This window comes from Augochlora pura, chromosome 8 (assembly GCF_028453695.1).
Source record: "Augochlora pura isolate Apur16 chromosome 8, APUR_v2.2.1, whole genome shotgun sequence".
Taxonomy (NCBI): domain Eukaryota; kingdom Metazoa; phylum Arthropoda; class Insecta; order Hymenoptera; family Halictidae; genus Augochlora; species Augochlora pura.
The window spans coordinates 3,732,767-3,758,691 of record NC_135779.1 but is presented as its reverse complement, the minus strand read 5'-3'; the positions used below and the strand labels follow the sequence as shown (position 1 = coordinate 3,758,691).

Genomic DNA, 25,925 nt, shown 5'->3' with positions numbered 1-25,925 from the left:
AGAGATCGTTCTCTCGGCAAGGTTATTATCATCGGAAAAGAAAAAGAGAGAGACCACCGAAATAAACGATTACGTATGCAGATAAGTGGCTCGGCCCCCCCACTCGACGCGTCCGAGCGTACGGTGGTTGGTGAACGATCCTCGGTCGCAAACACAGATTACTTAACCCTTCGGGGTCGACTTTCGAAAAAAAAAAAAAAACGGGAATGCCCCCTCGCGCGGGCCCCCCCGACGGTTGTTGGTCCCCCCCCCCCTCCCACGGTTAACGTCTGACCGGGCGTCGTTTCACGTTTTAATTAGTCGCGGCTCGCGCGATCGTGACAATTGCGTAAACGCGGGGCCGCGTACACGCGTCGCCGGGAATTGCGAAAAAGTATCGGCGAACGAGAATTGAGAACCGGGGGGAGACCGTGGCAATCGGTTTCGTGACCCACTGTGGGGCTCAGGTAAGGAGGCGCGCAGGCACGCGAGTGGTGCACCGTACAGAAAAAGAAGGAGAGGCGAAAAAGAGGAGAGGAGGAGATCGGTACGAGCGAGTGCGTGGCGTACATACTCGTCCAACCGAAATACGTGCCCCTGGCTCTCTTCTCCTCTGCGCTCGGTACAATGAACGGAGAGGGAAACTGGCCGGAGAAACGGCTCGCGAGCGCGGGAGAGAGAGAGAGAGAGATAAAAAGAGAGAGTGAGAGAGAGAGAGAGAGACGGGGCGCGCGTGAACGGTATGCCGTGCGTGTACGCGCTCCGCTCGATCGTCGTGTTCGTGTCCCCGCTTGTCCGTGTGCGTGCGTAATTTCGGCCGATAAAAATATTACGCAAGCCGAGAGCCGGCGAAGGTCGTACGGCGTCGAGAGCCGCGGTAAACGCGTCGAGATATTCGGCTGTTCAAATAATTTTGCAATTTCTCCCGTTATCGGCGGCCCCGCCTCCCCTCTCCCCCCTCCGGCCACCCTCCGGCCGCCGACGGTCCGTTGCCCCCGCTCCCGCGTCGAAACACCGGCAGAAGAAGGAAGATAATACCTTGTGACCTGCCCCAACCCCGACGAAATTAGTCTCTCGTATCGCTGCTCTCTCTCTCTCTCTCTCTCTCTCTACCTCTCTCTTCCTCTCCGCCCCTCCCGTGCCGCACGCCTCGAGCGGCCATCTTTTTTCTGCGCCTTTATTCCGCGTCTTCTCGAAGCCTCTCGCCGAAACCGTCCTCATCTTCGAAGCGGATCTATTCGATTATCGGATCGACCAAGATCCGATCCCAGCGATTTGTTTCTCGTTCGTTTTCCGATTCGTTCTCATTGGTTTGCTTGGTAAATTCATTCCCTTTCTATGGTTCGTATTGGCGTAGGTCTGTAAATAGGGGTGGTGTTGATTTCGACCGGTTAACAGATTACCGATCGAAGAGAGATCTATTTCTGTCAGACCTTTAATTAGAACGGATTTTAATTCGTGCACACAGCGTGCGATAGATCGACCGCAGCTCGTATTATGACTTGCGTAGTACTCTGATTCGTATTGAAATAGTCGGATACGTTCAGGATGATGATAATAATAATAGCAACTTCTGGTAAAATTGATCGGTCGCTTATGGACGCTAACACGGTGCATCAGTAGTCTAAAGATTAAGAACGTCCATTTGTTTGCTCTTGTCATTTACTCTGTACGCTTAACATAACTGTATGAATAGAACCATTTGCAATGCGAAACGGTATTATAATAGATCGAATTCCGATTGCACGTTGCACCTAACGATGGAATGTAATTAGCAATATTTGTATTGTCGCTACATTGTTATCAATTACATGTTATCGTATCTAGCCAATCCGAAGCCTTAAATTATATTTTATTATATTGTAACGTTGTATATTTTACCAGTCTTAAGTTTTTGGTTCTTTCAAATATGCCAGACAATCTGAATCGAAAACAATCTTTCGACTTCTATATATTCCTATGTATATGCATCGAAGCAAAGAGTAACCCGATAAGAAAAACAAGGCAGCAGTTGATAATATATTAATCCGATCATTCTCGCGATATCGAGAATCATCGCCCCGCAATATCTTCATTGTCGAAATGCGTGGCCTTTCTGCTTTATCCGAACGGCAGCGTTTGCAAAAGCTTCATGCTCGAGGACGCCGGAAGTTGTGTAAACATTTCCAACCCTTTCGAGGACGTGTCGATCCTGGCACGGCGGGGGTCGCGTTTGTCCCGTCGATGCGTACGACAGGACGAATCGCAGGCGTGACGGACGGACGGACGGACGGACGAGGAGAAAGCGAGCGCGCGGGCCTATTTTCGGGTCGGAATTTCTCTCGTTTTTCATTTTCGTCACAGTCCGCTTGACGAATGGCCCACCTCGGGGCTTTTCCCAAAAACCGGGAAAACTTTTCGACTTTCACCGGAGAAAATCACCGGTCCCCTGGACGCGCTCCCTTCCGCGATATTCAAAAACAGAAGAAGACGAGCACGACTTTAAAAGCCGGCAGGGAGGGGCGACGGCGTGAACGTTTTTCCCGGGAAAACAACGAACGGCGTTGCACGTGTTCCTGGCAAGGGGTCCGCGGGCGAGGGGCGACGGGAAAGGGAAAAGAAAACTAACGAGACGTCGAACGCCTTCGAGAACTCTCAGCCGTAAAAAAGCCGACTGTTGGTGGCGACGACGTTTTTTACGAGCGGTTTCCAGTTCCTTTTTTTTTTTTCTGGCCGGCGGAGAAGAAAAAAGAGAAACGGGGTTCGTTTATAGGGGTGGCGGGATCGAACCCTTTCCTCGAATCGAGACGCCAGATCTCCGTGTCCCCCTTTCTTCGGTCTCGCGTTTAAACGTCTGCGACGAGGACCCGAGGACGAAATATCTCGGTCCTGGGCAATCGTTTGCTTTCCGTGCTACCGTGTTGTCGGCTCGTTGGCTTTTGCGGTCTTTCCACTCTCCTCTCTATAGATCTCTCTCTCTCCCTCGCTCCCTCTGTTTCGCTTTCTTTCTTTCGCCGTCGCCCGGAAAAACTTTCGAAACCTTTCACGGGCCAGCCTACAGGTAGCAGCCGCCGGGGGCCGCCTCTACGATTTATAAATTCAGCCGCTGCGACAGGCCGAACTCTCCGTCGGGGTCACACGATTTCCACGGACCGTGGACGCCGTGGACGCCGTGGAACGGGCACGGGTGAATGTTAATCGCCGTACGATTATTCTCGTCCTTACGAGGATTATATCGAGCGGCGACGTGACCTGCCTCCGCGCTGCCCGCTGATCAAAAGCCCGGCCGCTTATTAATATTTTATCCGATAAAAACCGTGTCGCAGGCCGCGCGCGCGCGCCCGATCCTGCCGATAAACGGCGGATGTCGGGCATCGGATAAATTGCCTATTGATTTATTCAGTAAACCGCGCGCCGCCCCCGACGGCCCTTGTTTTTGGCAGCGATCGTCGACGATGGCTGGCCTGGGGAGACCGGCCGTCGCAACGACTGCAAAACGGCGTTCGTTGCGTACGATCACGTCGACGAGGTCCCCTCTCACGCGAAATCTCGCGGCAGCCTCGCGAATTTTTGCACGACCGCGCGAACGTATTCTTTCTGTTTGCAGACCGTTTTACCAACGCGAAGCATTCTTTCGCGTGTCACCTTTACCTGTACCGCTTATCGCTACCCGTTTGTTTACAATTAACTTATCTGCGGCCCGCAGCCTTACCGAACTCACATCCACCATTAACCGCGCGCGCGCGCCCGCGCAACGCGCCTTTGTGTCAATTACAAACACAACGAAGGAACTAATTCGCCCGGTCATCTACGTGTACGGAAGTCGTGACGTTCCTCGGCTAATTCCGACGAGATAATGACCCGATCGGATCTAGTCGGTACGAGCTGCTCGGCCGAGAAGCGTGATAAGTGAACCGCGAATCTTGCCGAAATTTCGATAGATTATTTTATCGTTTGCCAAGATTTTAGGAAATTTCCTATGGCGGCAGGAGCTTGCCATTTTACTATTATTTATTTATACAGAAATCCGGTCGGGCAGTCTCGACGAAACGGTGGCTCGGAAGCGCGATGCTCGATGCTTGAAACGTGGACAACGACGCGGTGTTACATTTCTTCTTTATTTTATATTATTCACTCATCGTACAGGTATAATGGTAATATAGATTCGTAATCGTATTATTTTACACGTTTATCGAAACCCTCTTGTTAACCGTTTCGATGCAGTTTCCATGTAAAAGGCAAGTCGCCTCTGTGCCACAACGTTCCGTAGATGATCGATCGATCGAATGCTCGACAGCGAACGCGTACATCACCGTCGACAAAAAGGGATGTCTACCGAAATGATCCATTAAAAAATATCCACGACTTCCGACGCCAAAGTCCGTCTCTTTCGAGCGTTGTGTTTCCGAATGTATCGAAGGGTCGAGCATGACGCGGCAGAACAGGGTATATCTTAGCTCGAGAAGCGGCATAATGGGCGAGGGTGGCGGAGGGGGGCCGCGCGAGTCGGGGCCCGTCGGAAGGCGGGGAGGGGAGGGGGGGAAAAAGGATAATTCAAGCCTTTAAATCACTCGAGGTGAATTCGAGCGGACGTTCTATCCTTCCGTCCGGCTCCGCTCCCTTTCCATCCTCCTCTGCCACCCTCTCGACCCTCCCTTCCTTTCGCGAGACCGCCTCGCCACGAGCGGAGGAAGACAGATTACTTCCGGCTGCGGCTCTCTTTTTCTCTTCTTCTCGCACGCGGAAGAGCGGCCGACCTAACCGCACCGCGGCACGCCGGGTTTAATCAGGAAATGAAGACCGTTCGATCGGCCCGAGGGGAAAGAAAACAGTGTCCGTCGATTGAGCAGCCGACAACCAGGGTTAATTAGCGGCCGGGGGTTGCGAGATCGGACCTCGGATCGACGCGGAAACCGAACGAAATGGAATCCGCCGGGGGCTCCCGAGTCCTGTCCCTTTCCGCTCCGAGATTCCGCGCCGAGATCGTCCAGACAGGTGTCCTGAGCGCTCCGTTTTCAGATCTCTCTTCCTCTCTCTCTCTTATCCTCTCTTATCAGCCGTCTTACTGGCAATTTTCTTGTCGATCTCCGTTAGAAAGTAAGACGGCTCGATCGTTATTAGATTGGGTCGAGTGAAAATGGGTTTCCACTCCGAATTCTGACGTCCTCCTGTTACCTTATTTACCATTTTATTAATTCCATAAGCGAACCCGGCGAGAGTCGACGAGTCTGAGCTAATATTATCCGTCGTTTCTTCCTGTTATTAAACGCTCTCGCAAACTTTTCATCCGTTAAAGAAGCGTGGAAATAGCTGAAACGAAACGGCGCGCAAAAATGATCGATTCAACGTTCACCCGAGAAATTCGTGAACCGGTTATCATCGAGATCTCTTCTGCAACCCCGGTTCACGCGAGAAATATTTCTTTCAATGATCCGACAATTTCGGAGCCGACTCTCTCACCCGCGATTCATTCAGCAACAAGACTGCCAAAAGAGAAACGTCGATTCTTTCGTCCCCGAAATCCGACGGTTCCGCAAAGATCCACGAAAAATCGTTTTCAACGGCGAGCACTCGGCGACGTTTAAAACGCACGGCGTAACTTTTGTTCGGAATTTTCCAAAAGAGAAGATCGCCGTGAATGAAACGTCGTCGGCGAGAAAACGAGCGAGCCGAGATGGGGGAAGGGGGAGACGAGTCAACTCGTCCTAATCGATTCGGTTTCGCGGCGAGATTCGAGCGGAATCGGGTTAAGCGTTCGCGATTGTCTCCTAGCGGGCACTCTCGCTCGTCGCTATACTTTCGCCGCGGCTGATTCCCGATGGCTTCTTCTTCTGCCGTCGAAGCCTTTCCATTGTTTGAACTCTGATAAGGCGTCGCGGGCCGCGCGGACGGGGCACGGGGGGGCAGGGGGCAGGCGGCTTCCTTCTGCAACGTCTGTTGCCGTGGGGAGAACGGTTTATTGAAGCGATATATGGAAACCGTCGTCGCCGTTGTTCCGTCGTCGTCGTCGTCGTCGTCGTCGTCGGTGGTTGTATTTAAATAGCCGGCCGCTTCGAGGAAGCGCGAAGGCTCATTGGAATTCAGGATATTGGCCCGGCGAGGAAGGAAGGACTAACTTCCTGTCTGCGGTTCGTACCCTCCTTCGTTGCCACCGTCTAACGCCGCCGACACCTTTCCCGCCTTTCTTCCCCCGGATGAGTCCTAGACGGGCCGTTTTTTCGTACCTGCCCCCGCAGCAGCTTCTCCGCCCTCCGCGCGCGCGCGCGCGCCGGTTCCACTGTTATTCGCGACGCGGGATCCCTGTCTCTCGCTGCTGCTGCTGCTTCTTTGTTATGCGTGTCGCCGCGTAAACACCTACTCGGCGATAGGCTACGGACGGTAGTTAATACAGATCCTGACGAGCGCCGTGTTCCGTCGATCCTTTCGTCGATTCTCCCTTCGTTATTTCCTTCGTGAGGTTATTTTTCGAACACTGCGTACTCCATTTGAAAAATTAAGAAACTGGATAGAACGTTTGGAAAAATTTATTTTAACTGGGCGAAGGGCGCACCTCGTACTCTAACAGAGTAGGAAATACCCGCATTCGAATCATAGCTTGAGAACGTTTCTTTTTTATTCTATTGCCTTTATACCAGGGTTTTACAAATGCAAACTAGATTTATAATGTACCTAAATATGTTTGTGAAACTCCTTTAAAAAATTAGAACAGAAACTGAAATGTCGTTATCAATGTCGTTAATCTTACGTGGTTACTTCCATGGTCTTACTCAACGCCTCGCGACGAGTTAATTTCCCTTGCGATCGCGTCGCTTCTCACTAAATAAATTCCACCAGTTCTGCACGTCCCACGCGGCCGCGAGTTCCTAATATAAAAAGTAGAATCACCGATCGACAAGTAGAATCTCCGGTTAACAAATAGAGTCTAAGTGACGGCACGCATAAACGCTGGAAAAGAAGCGCGCGGCCGCGTGGGCACCGATCGACGCCGGTCGCGCCGTCTCGCAAAACGTATCGGAATTGCGACATCAGCGAGGCGGATCGCTTCCTGGCCGTTTCACCAAAGTTTCCCCTGGAAACTAATTGCCCGGCTTTCACGAACTTGCGCGGAAAATTTTCTCTCCCCCGTCCGACGCTCCGTAGAAAGTTGAATCGGCGGAACAGCTTTCGTCGGATCGCGCGGCAAGAGCGCCGCGTCCGTCCAGCACGGATGGCTTTTCCTTCAGGTATTTCTCGGCACACCGCGCGCGGCGCGTGTGTCATCTTTCTTTCAACCCTCGTTGAGCCGAGGGATCCGCAGGATTTCCCTCACGGGCCGGGAACAGGAAAAAGATTTCTATCGATCGGCGCGCCGTAGCGAGCGCCCATTAAAATGCCAGAGAAAAAGGGAAAACGAGTTCGAAGTTGGAACACGCCCAGAGTGACTCTCTCTCTCTCTCCCTTGCTCTTTCTTTCTTTCTCTCTCTCTCTCTCTCTGTCTCTCTCGCGCTCTCTCTTTAACGGCCAGGTGATTTCGCGCGCGCGATATTAAACGCCGCCGCTGTTCGCATCGATGAAATCGAGCTCGGTCGTTCGCTCGAGCTTCCCACTTGAAACTGACCTACATTCCGCCGTTTCCGAATCCCATAGGATCGACCACTCTCCGCCCTCCCCTCGCCGCACGCCCCTCCCTTAACCCTTTGCGATCGCTTCCGCAGCGGGCCGCGATTGCATCTCTCTAGTAGTTGCACGATTTTCCGGAATTATTAGGCTCGGGGGAGAATTCTAAACTTTATGAAATGCCGTTCGAAGCTTTCGCGTTTAACCCTTTGAGAGGAGACGTCGACGCGGCGGCGGCGGCGGCGGTGGTGGAGCGAGATATCAGAAATACGGCGCGCTTTCTTAATAAAATAAAGAAATAAAATAGTCGCAGCACTTTCGAAAAATTCGCATAGGGTGAACGGTCCCGTCGAATTTTGAAACGCTTGAAAAAATGAGGAGAGGGGTGCGCGCGCGCGCGCGCGAGGTGTAACAGCTGTAATGTTGAAACTGTTGGTCCTGGAGGACCGGCTGAAAACGGGAATCGTTAGCGTTCAAAGATCCCCGGGGTGAAGAGGCGGAGGATGCGGTCGGTGTCTCCGCGAGACGATTTTTTTATAGCTCGTCGAAGGGGCGGTAGGATGGGGGGGGGGGGGGGGGGGTGTGAGGTGGGGTGGCATCGGAGCGAACGCGCTCGCGCCCAAGGCACATCCCTATTTTTTTTTTTCCTCCTTGAAACGGCGTTTCTTGGTCCGTCTTTGACGAAGGGGATGATCACCCTCTCTGCCGGCCGCCCTTTCCACGCCGGGTCCACCCTTTTATCCGCGCGGCGTGGTCTCACGCCTCACGAATTTCCTCTCGTCCGGCGGGGATCGATTTCCCGCGGCATTTTCCACGCCGATCGGCCCGGAAGAGAGAGCCCATCTGTGGTATAGGCGGAGGGAAGGAGAAGCAGAGAGATAGAGAGAGAGAGAGAGAGAGAGAGAGGAGGTGGTGGAGGAGAGAGCGACGAGGGGTTAGAGAGACCGGGAGAAGGACGGAGGGAGACAGAGAGAGAGGGAAAGAGGGGGTGAAGGACGTGCCGTAGGCGGTCGCAATAGGAAAACTGGGGTAGACTGTCCTTGTGCTCTTGGGTGGTTATTGGAACGTTGGCACGGAGACGCTTACCTTCGTCTACCGGGTGTCCCAATTGCGCGGACGACTCGACCGCTTGGCACACGAGCCGATTAATGAAAGTGGAGCGTGATCCTTCGTAAAAATAGAGGAACGCCCCACCCCGTGCGTCGGCGGGATGGATCGATCGATTGGTCAATCCCGCGGAACACGCGCGCGTCTCTCTCGCGGGCTCGGTTCATGCCCGATCGGCCCCGCGCTCCGATCCTTTCTCGGTGTCGCTCCAGAAAATTCATGCTCCTCGCAATAAAATACCTCCTCCGCGCCTCTACCTTCGCCATCGATCTATGCCCTTTGTCGTCCAGCGGAATTTATTTACTACCGCGCGGCAACCCTCTCTGGCCTTTTTGTCCGGCCGATGCGACGCGTGATCCTCGCACGTGGTTCGCCGAGGTGCGACATTCTGTCGCCTGCGAGCACATCGCTGGATCCCAGCGTGCGTCGGTCCGTGAACTTCTTGTTGCTGATCCTAACTGATTGAACCGATTCGTAACATAAACTGGTCTTGGTTGTCGAAAAGTTCGCTCTTCAAACGCTATCGAAACACATCTTCGTAATTTCACGAAGATTCGCGGGACGTAAGAATGTTGAGAAAGTAATTCATGTCGTACAACTATACTTTCCAATTTTAATTGATCCCTTTGCAACCGCGGTTTCTTTCGCTGCCGCACGCTCATTAGCACTTCACCGACTTTAATTTGTTCGCTAATAGAACGAAACAATTTTTGTTTCTTCTACGCGCTCGTTCACTTTCGTTCCGACAATTTTACAGCGACGCCGTTCGCATTCCCGTTCGATTCGAAAGAAATTACGAACGCTCGCGTTTAAGTAGATCATCGAAGGAGTCTAATGAAATGAAATTCTTTAATTCGATGAAATCGTCGTGAATTGCCTGCACGGCAGCCAGAGCGTTGACAAGGCGAATAAGGTGAAAGGAACTGTTTGCACAAACATCGCTGCGTCTGTGTTATAGATACAGTATTTCGGGGACGCTCCAGCGATTTCAATTTCTCGCTTGAACAAAACGCTTTCGTAAACTCTGACACGGCGCATTGAAAAGCGGCGGCCGACACAGTTGACAAATCATTGCTCGCAGCGGAGTATAGCTCCGGGAGACCTAACCCAGACCCCTCCGCGCTCGTGTTAATTAGCGATTAGTGTCAGAGCGACGGCTCGCTCCGAAAAATGCCGGTTTAAAGGTCCCCATCCGTCGAGACGAGCGTTTAACTCGATCTCGAGAAGCAATTGACCTCACCTTGACACAATCGTCTGCTCGGTTCTGCTTGGTGCGTGGACCGCGTCCGAATTGGCGCGCGCCTCGCCGCGATCCGAGCCAAGTCGAGCCGATCCGATCCGATCCGATCCGACGATCGCGGGCCGCGAGAATCTCTGTACGTCGATCGTCGCGAGAAAAATAATCGTGTCGGTTTTTCCAAGCCGTTCTCGGTGAATGAACTTGCTCACGGAGACGCGATATCCTGGATATCGAGAGCTAATATTGATCCGCGACGCCGCGCGATCGTCTGGTATTGTTTCACGGCCGCGCGATCTTTGGGATCGCGATCGAGACGCTGGTTGACTGTGTAAAATCAATTGCGCCGCGAACTTTTTACCTCCTGCAATTTATGTTCTTTTATTGCTAGGTATTACTTAATTTTCATGTATATCAACATAAATACATAAATTAATATATATATGTATTAACTTTCCATTACAAATCTGATTATAAATATTAATGCAGCAAAATCGTTACCGTGGCGGTGATGCGATTATACAAAAGATAGCGAAGCAAATAAAACTAAATAACTTAGAAGAGAAGAAAAAAAATTCTATAATGTAGAAAAACTTGAAAGGCAAGAAAAAGATATTAATTCGACTATGTAATGCACAAGAATTGTTTCTTCGTGTATACTCGTCCCTCAAAGAGGTTCAATTTTGTTCCATGTACTCGTGGCTAGACTGTACGCTAATTAGAAGATCAGGATCGCCGAGTTTGCTTCCTGGATCGTACGGAGATTTCGTTTCGGAAAACAGCTCGGTGAAGTTGCGCGAAAGCGTGGTTGATCAGTAGTTTGGCTTCCGAGTGGCTCAATTAACGGCGCCTGTCGTCGGCCGAGCTACCCGGCCGACACCCTGTACAAGGGATCGATATCTCGCGCAAGGGGTGCATTAATTACCAGCGTGACTGCGATACCACCGGCCCTGGAAGAATCGCTCGGAAGCTGAGCGATTAATTATCCAACGTAACCGCATTATTAATCCCCCCCCCCCCCTTCCCCCCTACCCCCTCCCTCTCCCCTCCCCACCCGCTATCCGTCCCCGCGTTGGCAAGCCCGCGTTCCTAGGGACTCCCTTCTATTATACATCGGCCGGCTCTGTACACCGACCAGGGAAAACTTCCCGCTGCCGTCGCCGCTCTGACTTTTCAACCCTTTCGACACGCAGCCTCGTCGAATTCGCTCGACGACCTGCTGCTACTTGCCACGCAGAGATCGTTTCGATCGGAAATTGGGAACTGGACCGTTACCAGAAGATCGACGAAAAAAAATAATGAATTTTCTGGTTAAATTAGGATTTCAAAAGTTCATTAGAATTAGAAAATATTAAAAATTTATCATCTGTAATGTAGAAATATCGTTTTCTATTTTGTCTTATAATTTCATTTTATCCCATAAAGGAATAAAAAGCATTACTTGATATAATTTAAATAATCCATTTTCCAATGTTGTCGATCAACCGACAAAGAACTCGCAAAGTCTTGAAATATCCGTATATCTGAAAATCGTATTTCGTCGGGTTTTAAAATGCAGCGAGCCTCCTCCGTATTTAGTTCGCCGCGTTCGTAATCTTCGCAACGTGACAGTGCACCGCGAGGGGTTAATTATCGCGGCAAAGTAGGTGCTCCCGCGAAACGGGGAGGGGGAGGGCGCGCGCGGCGACAGGTCGGAGTAAAAAAGAGAAAGCGTTGCCCGAAAACGTAGGAACGATGCTGGAAATTGAAACTCGCGTGACGAGAATGCCCGTCGAACCGAGAAGGGAAGCCGAGAGCCCTGTCGGGCGCGGGAGAAAACGTGCCACCCGGTAGATGCGCGTTGGAGCGAAGGAAAGGAACGCCGGCGAAGCAGGCCGAAGCAGGGCAAAGCGGGACGAGGAGCGGGTAAAGCGCGCGGCGCGGCGCGGCAAGGTGAGGCGAGGCGAGGCGAGGCGAGGCGAGGCGCGGCGAGGCGAGGAGCGTGGAAACGGCGGAAGAGAGGCGGACTCGATCGCTCGCTATAGGTACGCGAACGGTGCATAGAGGAAGAGCAGCGCGCTCGTTGAATGCACCAGCCCTGACCTACATAGTAAAGCGTGTTGTGGGCTAGGCGAGCCTACGCTAGAGCTACCTAGACTATTATAGCAACGAGGTGTACGGTTTGCCCCTCTGCTCGCGCGTCCATCACGACGAGCCGGCAGAGGCGAGAGCGTGGGCCTAACGGCGAAATACCCCGAGCTTTTCCTCGTTGTCAATAGACACCGACGAGACTGCCAAGTAACCGATCTTGCCCGCGGATTCGAAAAGCTTCCCTGGATAGTTTTTCGAGAATCTCGCAACCCCCAAAACAACAACGGGACTAACGGTGCTTCCTACGCGGTCGATTTTCCACAGGGTTCGTTCTCACAGTGGACTATAATTTTAAAATTTCAAAGGGGAACGCATTGAAATATCAACTATCAATAATTTATAAAATTAATATCAAATAACGATTTTTTCTAATTTTTTCCAATGAAATTCTTTTCATTCCTACATTTTCTATTAACTGTTCCTAACGCCATCGAACATTTATACAATATTATCCAATAACAATCGAATAATTTGTCGATAATAAATTGTATAACAAATTAAAGACCATATAAAATCTACGCATCATACGCATCTACGTCCCTCAATCCTGTTAATAACAGGAAGAGCTGTCAAGCGTATACCTCGGAAGGTCCAGTTCTCAATGCGGAAGCCAATTCCAAGGATAAGTCAGCTGATCGAGTCCGCTCGAGTCCTCGAATTCGCGGTCGACGAACAGGGTAGCGTTGCTATCTTATTTTCGTTACCGCGATTATTTCTCGGGGATCGCCAGGGGGCAATCATAGAGTCCTAAACAGTTCTCGAACCGCGCATCTCGTGCGATAAGCTTGAATTTTTCGAGCTAAGTATAACTACAGATAATTGTGCGGTTAAGTTAACGTTACGCGAGCATCTGAGAGAAAGAAGGAGAGGGATAGGAACGAAGAGAGAGAGAGGGAGAGTGAGAGAGACACGTACTCTCGCGGAGAGCGGTGTAGGAGAGCGAGTGACCGTTCCGTTATTATATCATCTCGCGAACAGTGGTACGGCATTTAACGTTACGTAATCGACGGAACGCGAGCGCCTCTCTCTGTCTCTCTTACTCTTCCTCTCTTTTGCTCTCTGTATCTCTCTCTCTCTCTCTCTCTCGCTCTCGCTCTCCTCGGTACGTGTGCGTCGAGAGGCTCGTTACCAGCCGGTCGGTCTTGTTACACAATGACTAGACCGTTCGCGAAAGAGAGCTAGAGCGATAGCAACGGGAGCAGAGCGGAGAGTAGTACTATTTTCTAATCAAACGCGAAGCAGAGGATCCGCGGCGGGTCGGCTCTCGGTGTTTGTCGGCACTCGCCGAGCTTACCGAGAGCTACCAGGAGCCACCAGGAGGCCCCTCGAGAGAGCCGAGCGAATTGCAGCTCGATTAATTCCTCTGGTCTCGGAGCTTGTTGCGGCGAGCCGCCGCACACCCGCTTCATGTTCCTGGCTGGCTGCGTCCTTGACACCTTTTCCTCGCTCGCCCGCCCGCTCGCCCCCGGCCGCGCCGCGGCCGCTCTCGGCCGTCGACGCGAATTAACGGGGCACCCAGCGACACATGGACCTCGACCCGGACGATTCGCAAAGTGGCCACTGACCTTTTCGACGAATCACCGGCACCCTGCCCCTCGGCCGGCAAGACACCGTCGAACGCTGTCTCGAACGGATCGCGAAATTGAAGTTACCGTGCACTGCTTTCGGGTCAATTTTCACCGATGGAGCAGAGCGCACTTTGGTCTAGTTTTTCTCTGAGAAACGTATAAAATAATTTGGACGTGTGGTAAATTCGTATAACGGATGATTGTCGACAAATATAGAAACGCGAGGCTCGGAGAATTTTTATTCTCTAATTGTCCATGCTGTGGAGGATAATTTATCCCCGTTTCTTCGATCACGAAAGTTCAAAGGGTGTCCCCCTGTACCCGGCCCTTTTCCAAGCTGATTCAACCCCTTTTACAATATACTGGCAATATATTTTTATTAAACGAGCAGTAACGTATAATCTGCAAAATTAAGTAGGAGAAACACATCTTCTTAATTCGTTTTTTAAAGTTTAGATATACGTAACGGAATAACAATTTTAATTTCATTTAAAAATAAAAAAATAAGAAAGGTAGATGAATAACTTTGGTCGCTGAGAATGTACATGCAACTACAGAACATTAATATTCCTGATATATTTAGTAGAGTATATAACTTCTAATACTGACGATTATTAGCATTATTATTATTACTGTAATTACTACTATTAACATACTAGCAAAAAGCCCTTACCATCATTCAATTGCAATAACCACTCCTGCGATAATGTTCAACTACATGAGCAAGAAATTATCAAATCCGCGGCAATCGCGTGTCAGAGCTGTTTTTCAGCGCGGCTTCAACCGTCCCGCCGTTGGTCGAAAAACCATAGGCAACGCGATTCTGCGGCATCGGGCCCGAGAGCCACGAAGACACAGTACCGACGACTCGGCTATCTGTCTCCTCCTCGGCTCGATAACCATCCGGGGAAACGGCGACACCGATCGCAGGGAGGAGCAGAGGGGGAGGGAGGTGGTGGCCGCGTGAAAAGAAAGTCCACGAAATTCTTCGTGGAACCCGAGACGGACGGACGCGCGCGCGCGCGCTTACGCAATCCAGAAATTAGATTCTCGGTTCGGCGTTAGTCCGGTTGCGCAACGAGCCTTTAACGGGGCCGTTCCTAAAGGAGTCAACCGGATTGTTAATGCGCCATGCGCCGATATAACGAGAGCGGTCTTCGTTTAAATTCTTTCGAACGGAGCCGCCGCCCGCCCCCTGTTCGGGGGCCCGGTTTCCCGGCTTTCTCCGCCCCGGGTTTCCAGGGGATCCCCGGGATCGCGTGTCTTCCGGGTGATCGAGAGCTTAAGGGAAGAGGACACCGCGATAAGGACGCCTGTGAAAAGGCTCGGATGCCATCTGGCGCCAGCATCCACGATTTCGCTACCTGGATATAGCCAGCCCCGCGTGTACCGTTAGACACGGAACGCGTTTACCACCCTCAATGGATAACCCAGTTTCTTTCATAGGCTTTTAACGGGACACGATCCCTCCCCCCCTCTCTTCTTGTCACTTTTTTTTTCTAGCCACCTATCTGTCAATCCATCTCTCTCTCTCTCTCTCTTTCTCTTTCTCTTTCTCTCGTTGCCGACGCAGCTAACGAGCAAGAGGGTATCCACCCCCGTGAGAAACCAGTCCCGCGTCTCCTCCGTCTCGTTGCACAACCGCCGCCTCGTCGTCCGCGCTCGTTCCAGGAACCGAATCTCCACGGCGCGATCATCCTCTATCAATCCGTGTGCGTCACACCGAGAATACGTGACGAAATTCACGACGGTCGAACGGATTTCTCGATATCGGACCGGCCTATCTCCCGAGAACAGAACCAAGATGTGGCTTGTTTTCGCGAGATCGGGATCTGCGCCGATTTCCTGCGACTTGCGAAATCAGGTTCGCCGTTCGTCGCAAGACGGCCAAGGCAGTCCTGCCTGTCAGGTAACTTCTTCCTCGAGATCCTCGCGACGAGCGAGAGGAGGCGACGGTCCGTCAAAGTTCCGCGAAATCGCCGTTTCGTTCGGTCGACATCGCCGTTAGATCGAACAGGAACAGCCGGGTGCCTGTGGCGGTGTGTCGGTTTCGATTTCTTTCGGTTTCTGTCTGGCACCGTACGAAGGGAAGTGGGCGTGCGTGTTCGTATCCGCGAGCACTCCGGGGCCCTTCCGCGGAGACAATGGTCGAGACGACGACGGCCATTCAGCCAGTTGGCGAAATAGGTCAGGGACGGTCGCGCTCGCTCGTTTCCTCTTTCTCGAAGGAGGAACGAGAAATGTCACGGTGAGAGACGATCGGCACGGTAGGAAGAGAAGGTGGAAGAGAGAGAGAGAGAGAGAGAAATATGGAAGGAAGGATGGTGAGAGAAAAAGAGAGATAGAGGGATAAAGAGAGAGAGGAGCAGTAAAGACGAGAACGCCGACTAGACCAAGGGGCAGGGAAGGGTGCGTAGGTAGGTCGCGAATCCCTCGGCCCTTGCCGGTAGTTTCAAGGCTGCTGCCACCGTCGGGGTGGCTGCTCAAGTTTCCGAAGCTGAATGGGACACCCGATGACGTTTCGATACGCGCGTTTCGATACTCCTGCCTCTCTGACCCACTTTTCCCTAACCCGACGCGCCTTTCGAGCCTGGCAACTCGAGTTACAAAACGATCGGACGCCAGTCCCACGCACCTGGTTTGCTACCGATTCGTTCCGGGACCCCGGAGGAGCCACGTGGAAAGGCCAGTGCCGCCGCGTGAAATTCTGTTTCGCCGCGCGTTTCCTCGATCACTAATGGCACAGAGATAACGAGCTTTGTCGTCCCAGCTTCCGGGAATCGATTCGCTCAGCTTTCACCGTTCCCGGAGACGTTTGTTCGAGTCTTACCTGGTACTTTACAAGAATCGTTATCAAAGCTTAACTGGAATAATCGACTCGACAGGCTCGATCGTGATTAACCGCGCGCCGATTTCTTCCGCGTTACGTTAGCTGACATTTCTATGGCGCAATGATTGTATCAAGCGACAAATTTGTTAATAAAAAGGTTGTGTGATTTGAAAGGGCACGGTACGGAGGGCTTTTATTTTATTTATAATTTTAGCTATTTCGGAGATTTGAGAATCAGTTTTTTAGAAATGAAATACTCTATTTTATATATAAAAATATGGAAAATAGTAAATTCTAAGTAGAAAGGTATCGACGAACAAGTATGGCAATAGACGAATTAAATTTGATTTCGCAGACGCAAACAATAGATTGAAATAATAAAATTATCTCTCGTCGTACTTGTTACGTAATAATCACTGCGAAGTTCTATTCGAGAATCGATCGCGATATTTTCGCAAAATTTCGCAAACAAAGATCTCTGTTTAAAATAGGGCGAACGAGAGCACTGCGACCAGCAGATTTTGTTCGTAATCTTCGCCGCGATGCAATAGTGCAAGAGGTTAATGTTTAAACGTAGATAATAAAAGAGTTCTGAAAGACCCGAATCGCGCTCATAGTTGATGGATCTTGATCGAGATCATCGCGGGGCTTGACACGATGTTACAACCGCGCTGGATTAATATTTCAATGTTAATAATAGAGGGGTTTCAAAAGACGCCGAACCGCGTCTCATATTTAATGGACCACGTTCCAAATCTTCAGACGAGATTATAGAACAGAAATAAGTTCGTGGAAAGTCTGATGAATCGTTGGGAAAAATAATTTGACGGATCGATCGACGAAGTTCCAGGGAAAACGGTTTTCCAGCCACCGAGTTCCTCGAGTTGTTTCTAATCGCGCGAAGTTTTCGCGAATGAATCGATTTCGGGGAACGCGACCGTTGATTCGATAGGTGTTCCTATAATTCATTAGCGTTATATTATCATTGATCAGGGCGCCATATGCTAGCTTTTTTCTGTATTACCTACTCCTTTCTCTCACCTTGCAGTTAATACCACCACCTAGAGGGCCTCCCTAACCTATTCGCAATATTCAAATCAAAACTTTAACATGTACCTTAGCCCTTTGCACGTGACACCATTTTAGCTGCAAATATAAAATAATTTCTCTGATTTACGGTATTTCCATTTTATATTATAAAATGCATTTTATGCATGCGAAATTGATTCTTGTGATTCGTATTAACAGTTTCGCTCTTAACAATTTTTTAAGTCCAAACGTCGTTGTTATGAAGATTACTTTGGAATCTGATAGACAAATTTTAGTGGTGCCTCAGAGGGCAAAGGGGTTAAATCGCCTTAGAAAACTGCATCTCCCCCTTTGCACCGGGACATTCGTTATTATAATTCTATATAGTAAGGTCAGCAATAGATTATTTTTTTCTCTGCTCATATTTTATCCTACCCACGATAGATGTGTTTTAACAAGGACCAAAGTATAGGTTAGAAATAAAGTGACGAGGACCAAAAAGAAAATGATTTGGTAGGTTGTTCGGAGTCGGCGAGCGTATTGTGTTCGCCGAAAAAGAAGCGACGGATGAAAGAGGAAGGGGACGTGACTTCCGCATGGAATCGAACGCTTCCTGTTTGGTCTAAAGAGAGAGAGAGAGAGAAAGACGAGCCGCTCTCGATCGTTTCTCCGCACGATAACGGCCGGGCTCTTTACATGAAAACACCCACTCTGCGGCGTGGCGTGTCGCGGCATAGTGTGGCACGCACACGTCACACCGACGCCCCGCACACCAACGAGCACCGGAGAACCAGCAGAAGCACTCTCGGTTTCGACGGAGGAAGTGGGTCGCGCACATCCACACGTACATCGGGAACGCGCGCAGCCACGCAGACGGTTCGAACACGGAAAGCCGGAGCCAGCCGGGGAGTTTCGTTTCGGTGCGCGTTCGCGAGCGCCGTCGCCGCGCGTCGCTTCCGGTATCGAAATTTCCGGCTCCGCCGATTCCGCGGCGCAACGGACTTTGTAGTCGAACGGGTCCCGACGGGGCCTGTGTTTGCCCCGGCGACGATGCATTAACCGGGCTAATTAGCGCGGCGGATCGAACGCTCGTCGATCGTTGCGTAATTAAGGTCGCCTTTGAATCGTCGTAATCAACTTACGCGGAATTAATTCCCCCCAGGCAGTCGCGGGGAAATTCACCGAAAATTCCCGTCGCCTCTCGAATGCCGCTCGTGCGGATTCCGCGCGACCCGCACCGCCTCGAAATCGCTGAAACGCCGCTTCTAATTAACAATCGAACGCTCCCGCGATCATTTTCGTCCCCCCATTTCTTGAGGGACGAAAATATACGAAATTGAGCGCGTCGAATTCGCTGTGATTCAAAATTGGTTCCCGGGTAATCGCGGGTCGATTTCCTCGCCGCGACGGAGGCGACGGTGTTCCGCGTGGGAGTTTCAAAGTCGACGATCGCGTGTCCGCGGGACGGCGGCGTTTTCCATCGCGGGCGGGGAGGTAGGGTGCGGGTTCGAATTGGAATCGCGGGACGAGTCCGTTCCCGGGGAGCGCGCGGCGCTCACCTGGCGCTCATGAATTAAACACGATCGTCTAGGATGTTAAACATTCAGAGACGAACGGGAGACGCTTAATTGCCGGCAATTTGCTTCGGCCGGCATCGATCCGCCTCCGCCGCTCGCAGTCGACGGCCTCTCGTTGGTCCGGGTCGCGTGAAATGTTCGATCTTCGATCGAGAAAGCGCGCGGGTTACGTGAACGCGCTTCCTCGTTCTCTTTGTTTTTGCATTAATCGTACACGGCTCTCTCGTACAAACGCTATAGATAGCGCGGTTTGTGCCTACGGGACATTGAACGGCGGCGCGGACTCTCCCGAAACCTGACCCCTTTTGCAAGCAGTTGGATCACGTTCGACTAGTAGAAGAAAGTCTATTCTTGTGCAGGAATTCCGTCAACGCTGTACGCTCAGCAGAATTGCATAAATAGCATAAAGTCATCGCGAATCGTTGCTTGAACGGAGTAAACTATTTCGGTGACTTCTGCTACTTCCAACGGAACATAAGACGGGATCACGTGATAATATATCGACATTTTGACAACTAATTTTAGTTATCTCGCAAGATGATATCTGAATTATATAGTAATTTCAAATAATCATTTGGAGTAACTTTTTCCTTCATGAAAATTGTCTCCGAGGCATCGTTGACGAGTTATTAACGAAAAACACCGACCAATGACAGGCGAACTCGGCTGGTGCTGAGCAACAACATTTCGGTCAGTGTTAAAAAATCTTGTTCCGAGGAGGGAAGAACATTTCGTTGACCAAGAGCAATAGACGCGCAAATGGTTTCTCGCTGTTTCGATAACGGCGTGTATCGAACTAGCATCGAATTGTCTATCTTATCTAGCTGCGAGTGACGTGGAGACGACGCGTGGATCGGAAACGCATGGCTGCGGGCGTAGTTGCTTTGGCTAGAGATCGATGTCTCTGTGTCAAGGATTGTTTCGCTTGGATCGGACGCGGGAGAGACAGCTGATGAAATCGGAGGGGGCGGTGGTAGCGCGCGTTGGCTGCCGTTCGCGATACTCGAGTCGCGAGGATGTTTCTCGGTTCCATTTCACCGGGCCGTAGGATTCCTCGTTATCGCGTTCTACCTCGGAGTGCTGTTATCGCTTGGGACGTTACAACCTGTAGATTTTCACGCTCGGCGTGTCCCGGCTTCGAATTAGAAACTACGAGGCCTCGTGACCCGTGGCACGGTCGGACATTGCAATTGGTCGGTAGCATCGATTAAATTCTTTCTTTTTGCGGGCGGACACGCCCTTTGCGGCCGAGCGAACCGGTTAAGTAAACAGCGAAACTGTGTTCCTCCTTTGAGAAACGAAAAGAATTATTATCGCCGCCGCGCTTCGACCAATTACAGTTTCCATCGATCCGGCTATTTTGCTTTTCTATTTTTACGGGAACAACCGGCAGCTGCATTTCCAGCGAAACGTTGCAGGATTTGAATCTCGGAGAAGACGAAATATTCGCGAGGATGTGTGTTCGGTGAACAAAGGAGGAGGATCGGGTGAACGGTCGAGGGATCGATTCACGAAATCCGGCCGCGCGGCGTTACTTTCGTCCGGCACACATACCACACATCGAAGCAGCGCGTGATGTCACATAGAAAGAGAGAGTCGTTACCGTTACGCAACGGCCGCTCAGGCCGAAAGGTGTGTGCGCGCCGTCCGCGCCGCGTGCGCGCGCGCGCGCGCGCGCGAGCTGTCCGAGAAAGTTGCGTGGCCCGGGCACAAACGCTGACCTTACGTACTGGCCACGCGCGTGTACGTGGACGCCCGACGGAATCGCGAGCGAATTGCGAGCGAATTGCGCGATCGGCGCCACCGTTTCCACGGAATGCAGCCGCGCGGCGCTCGCATTGTTGCGGTGCAACGGTCGCCCCGCGGTCCTCGTTTTTCTCTCTCGAACGGACCCAGATAACAGATGACGCCGCTTTCGAGACACTCTATACACGATCTGTCCGGAATATGTACTCCTTTCGAGCGTATGCCCGCACCTGCGTGTTCTATTCAACGAAACTGAATTCGCCATTTATGGCGGACCCTTTCGAGAGCGCCTGCGATATGTGTAGGGTGGCACGAATTTGTCCTTAGTATCGTTACTCGCCACTTTTTCTTTCGATAATTTCCGCTCCTTTGTCTTTACGTAACAAAAAATTTCCCCGTTGAATTCGACGAATAGATCGATGAAATAATGAAATCTCTAAGTCTTTAAAATGTTTATCGTGTTCGAGTTTAGCCGAAGGAGTCGTTTTACGAGTCGTTTGACGCCGTCGTTTTGACGAGTGGAAACGGATGGGACAGGACCTTGGAGTTCCAAAGACCAGTATTTCGGACATTTTTAATTGAATAAATCTAAATTTTAAATCAGCTCGAAATTGATCAGAAGCAACAAACAAGTAATTAAGCGTGATGCAACAGGGATTTATAGCTGTGATCCCTGGGACAGGGAGCCAATCTGTGCAGTGGCGACGGCTGAAGCGCCGGGACCCTAGATGACAGACGAATTTTAAAATAGCTTCCGCAATCCGGAGGTTTGCTGGAAATAGCTTGATTTTTGTTAATCTTTTCGGAATTAATAATAATCTCGAAAAAAAGTATACCGAAGTGCATATATTATTTTCGATGAGGATTAAATTTTTACGCCTGAGATACATCACAGAGGAAGACACTTCCGGTTAGACATGATATATTAAATCTCTATATGCTGATTCTTTTTTTTTGAATATTCATCTGCAGATGTCATCAGTATAGCTTATACAATCAGTCCCTCGTGATCGTATGTATACTCTCAGCCACCAAAACTCGTGCCTTTTACTTTCTTCATTTTTATATAAAATTAAAACATATTATTGTATTATAAAGAATTAAGAATTCGTCAGTTTTGGTTTCCTTCTTAATCTTGCATATTATGCATTACTGTTCGTTCAATGGAAAATAACAACACCTATGTATAAATTTAATATAACCGCAAAGGGTTAAGGCTTATACGTCATCTTGTCAAAACTAAAATTATTTGGTAAAATGTCGATAGAATTAGCACGTGACCTGAATGTATTCACAGGCCTAGAGAGGGTTAACTTTAGGATAGCTGTCAACGTGATTGAAACTAATAAACCATCGACGTCTCCTAAAAATAATATAACAGTAAAATTGCCAAAATTATAAATTACGAAATATTCGCGTGGTCTGCACATCGGTGACCCGTCGTTTTCGCTCGGCATCGGCCGCCCCTGGCACGAAGACTCGCTAATTATTCGAACGATCGCGCCGGAAGTCGGCTCGCACGGCTATCGGTCACGGAAAGGTGAAAATTCCTCCGGTCTCGAAAGTGACGGCGCGGCTTTGGCGGGGATGTTCGGTCGATGCGGCTAGACACCCACCCTTCCCAGTCGCGCGGGAGGGCGAGTCAAGGTCAAGCAAGGTCGAACCTCTCGGGGGACTCGATCCGCCGCTAACGAGCCGGCGTAGCCCCGCTGGCTTTCTCAATTAAGATGCCCGAAGATCGTGAAAGCGATCCTGGCCACCGCGAAACGATCGGCCACGCTCGAAGGGAACCGCGCGATTAACCCTTCGTGCCGTTCGAGGCTCTGCCGGCACGGCGGGTTTGTCGTCGTATTTCTCTACGGCGCGCGATTTTTCTCGGCGATCGTTGACTAATTAACGCGCCGCGCCGCGCCGCGGCGTCGCGACAGCCGAGTCCTAATATCTCGACCCGAGATTTTCTGGCTCCGAGAGCTGGTTCTCGGCTTCGGAATTTATCCGAGGGCGACAGGTAACCCCTGCGATTCTATTCGACAAGCAAGGACCCGCTAACTAAAGGTCCACCTTCCATTTTTTTCGTATAAGAAATATATTTTTCTATATCAACGGTAACGCGGTTTAAAGGGGTGAAATCCACCCCCGATAATTTAGCGTTCGAACGATTGGAATTTCAAATTATGGAACATGGAAATATGGGATTCTCATGAATTCTAATGCGTGTCTCTCGGGGGTAGTTTTCACCCCGTTAACAGTAAACCTACCACGGACTGCTTATTTTAAAACGATTAGAACAATCGAGTCTTTATCGTAGAAATAATATAATGCAAATTATATTCTTCGAACTGTTACTATAACAAAAACTGTACCGAGTCTAAATAAATTTTTATAGTTGCAGGCAATGCGCTTGTCAATTTTACCGTTCGGTAGGTGCAATGCTAACCCGAATTACCGACAATATAAAAAGATCGCGGGCCTCTTAGTCTCTCGTGCACTACAAAATGCGGGAGAACCGTCGAGGAAATTGGCAACGTGTCGCGATAGAAACACGTTTATTCGGTCTCTCTCCCTCTCTTCGTCAAGTGGTATCGATCGTAAAGTCGCGCGTGCGACGAACGCAACGAGGTTCGACAAGCGGCTCGACGCACGAAAGCATTTTCCTCGCGCGAAGGTTCCTCGGCCCGAAGTCGCGGCCTGCCTGTCGACCGGCGGTCCGGCAAAAGTAGCAGGTTCGGAATCGATAGGGTCGCCGTCGGGAGCGTGACGACACCCCGTCGCGCCGGTCATCGTCGAAGGAGAAACAAGCGTGCATATACGCGTGCACCGTCGTTACCGCCGGGCAACAAGCCGATCATTTGCGATCGTGATTCTCGGAAACGAGCGGAGGAGCTCGCAGGAATAATTCAGCGACGGTGTTCGGATCCGAGAGAGAGAGAGAGAGAGAGAGAGAGAAAAATAGAAAAGGGAACGATTGCACCCCCGAGGCGGCTCGTTAGGGGTGGTGTAGTTCGGGGTTAACGGAGGTCAACGGGGCGGATCCTTAAACTCGTGGCTTCGGACGTGATAGCATCGCGGCTTCCGAGAACGCCGCGCCGCTTCCGCTCCGGAGGATAGAACGTCCCGGTCACGTGTTCCGGAAAAACTTTAGAAAAGAGAAAGAGAGAGAGAGAGAGAGAGAGAGAGAGAGGCGGCAAGCTTTGGAAACAAAAGAAAAACAGGAGCGGCTCGTCCGACGGTTCAACGATCGCGGAAAAAGCTGGCCACGGTCTATCCGATTGCGGCGAGCGTTTTCGAGGGGGAGGGGGGGGGGGGGAGGGGTGCAAGAAGAAAGCTGCACTCGAGTCGCGGTTCCACCGGATATCGCTAGACATTCCAGAAAATTCCAGAAAACTCTGGAGCCGTCCCGTGACGCTCCCAGCGGCCAGCCCCGCTCGTTATTCCCGACTTTTTTACGCGTCCCCGCGGTTTTTCCCTTTGTTCCCGCCGCGCGACGACGCACCGCCGTTTCTTCGTCCGTCGGTCGGACGCGTTCTTTTCGATCGGCGCAAGAAACCGAAACTTGTTTAGCCGGCAGACCGAGGCCCAATTAGCGATTCGATTCACGGATCGCGCGCGCCGCTGACGTCGATACGTCCGAGATATCGATCCGAGGATCGTTCCTCGTCGACCGTGACAACGATCCGCTCTCTGCCGGCCGCGGCCCTCTTCCTCCGCCCGTTGCCTGTTCTTTGCGACGACGATCGACTTCCCTGAGAAACCGACGACTCGCCTTGAATTTTGACCCGGACGCTTCTTGCGGGCTTGTCCTCGTCGACGTCCTCCTATGCCGGCCGTGGATCGATCGCGATCGCGATCTTGTACTAGATCGGACGCATTTCCTTTACCGCGATCGCTTTGAAAAAAATCAAGCGCCTTGGTAATAGCTGATCGATGGCGACGAGAGAGAGAGAGAGAGAGACCCTTTGCTACACAGTGTAAAATAAAAAGTAACATCTAAGAGGATATATAATAACGATACGAATAAATGAAGATATAAATAAGAAAGGAAGAAGAAGTGGTGTAATATATGAGATTTCGCACGCGATGATTTACGCGCGAAATCGGCGAGACGTTCGAAGCTCCACGAAGAGACCGAATCGCGTCACTTAAGAAGGAAACAGGGAATCGCCTATGTTGGAAGAAAAAAAGGAGCCTGGAAAGTTCAAAGGTCCGCGACTAAACGGATTCGGGACCGGGGCCCTCCCCGATTTCGCGTGCGGCTCGCGGGGGCCGCGGCGCGTTCGTTTCCCAACGCGCGTCGGTCTGTCGGCATCGACCGCGAAAGCCGGGCGGCGACGGCGATTCGACGGCGATTCGACGGACGGATATAGAGGTGGGCGCTCTCGAAATAAGGAAATCGAGCGGCTCGTTGTTTCTGCGAAGGGGGGCCCCCGGTGGCACGGTTTCGTCATCGGCGGACTTTCTCACGGAGAGACAGAACCCGGCCAGACTCGTCTGGAGCGCGCAACACACACACACACACAGACACACAGAGATCTCGCAGACCTCATCCGATTGCGCAACGGTTTGCGAAGCCCGATCGTTTAAAACCGTGTGGGCGCCGAAAAGTAAACGGCGGCGCGCGCGGCCTGGGGGAGAAAAAAAAGCGGTCGACACACTTTTCAACGGGCCAACGACGAGGAGAAACGAGCGACAATGACGATCCAGGACCACGGCCGAGAGAGGCTGGCGGGAAGCAAAGAAAGCGGGGCCCGAGGGGTCTTCTCCGCGTTCGCTACGGCAGGCAGGCAGGCAGGCAACGGCGGCGTCATCGGCGCGAGTCGATTTTCCACGCCGTGGTTAGGCGAGGCGAGGCGAGGCGAGGCGAGGCGGGCCGCGGCGGGCCGAGAGGCGATTTTTCCCTCCCGTCGCAGCGAGAAATTGCTTAATGAAGCCGCGAGGTTGGCGCTGCCTGAAAGGAAGGTAGAAACGTTGCAGTGGGTCAAGGAGAGACACCGGCTTTCACTTCCTCTCCGCAGCGCCGCGCTATACCCCTCGAGAACACCTCCCATGCCTCTCTTTTTTTTTCCCCGTCGCACTTCCTCGGCCTTCTTGCTACCGTTAGGAAGCAGAACCGGGCGTCGATCGAACCGCTCGATTTCTTCCCTTCGACC

The 25,925-nt window shown here is 51.3% G+C and overlaps 1 protein-coding gene across 4 annotated transcripts in view; it reads left to right on the top strand.

Annotated features, from left to right (window-relative positions):
• The window catches only part of Eip74ef (Ecdysone-induced protein E74), a 213,876-nt gene that overhangs the window by 148,077 nt on the left and 39,874 nt on the right, over window positions 1-25,925 (top strand). The window lies entirely within an intron of this gene.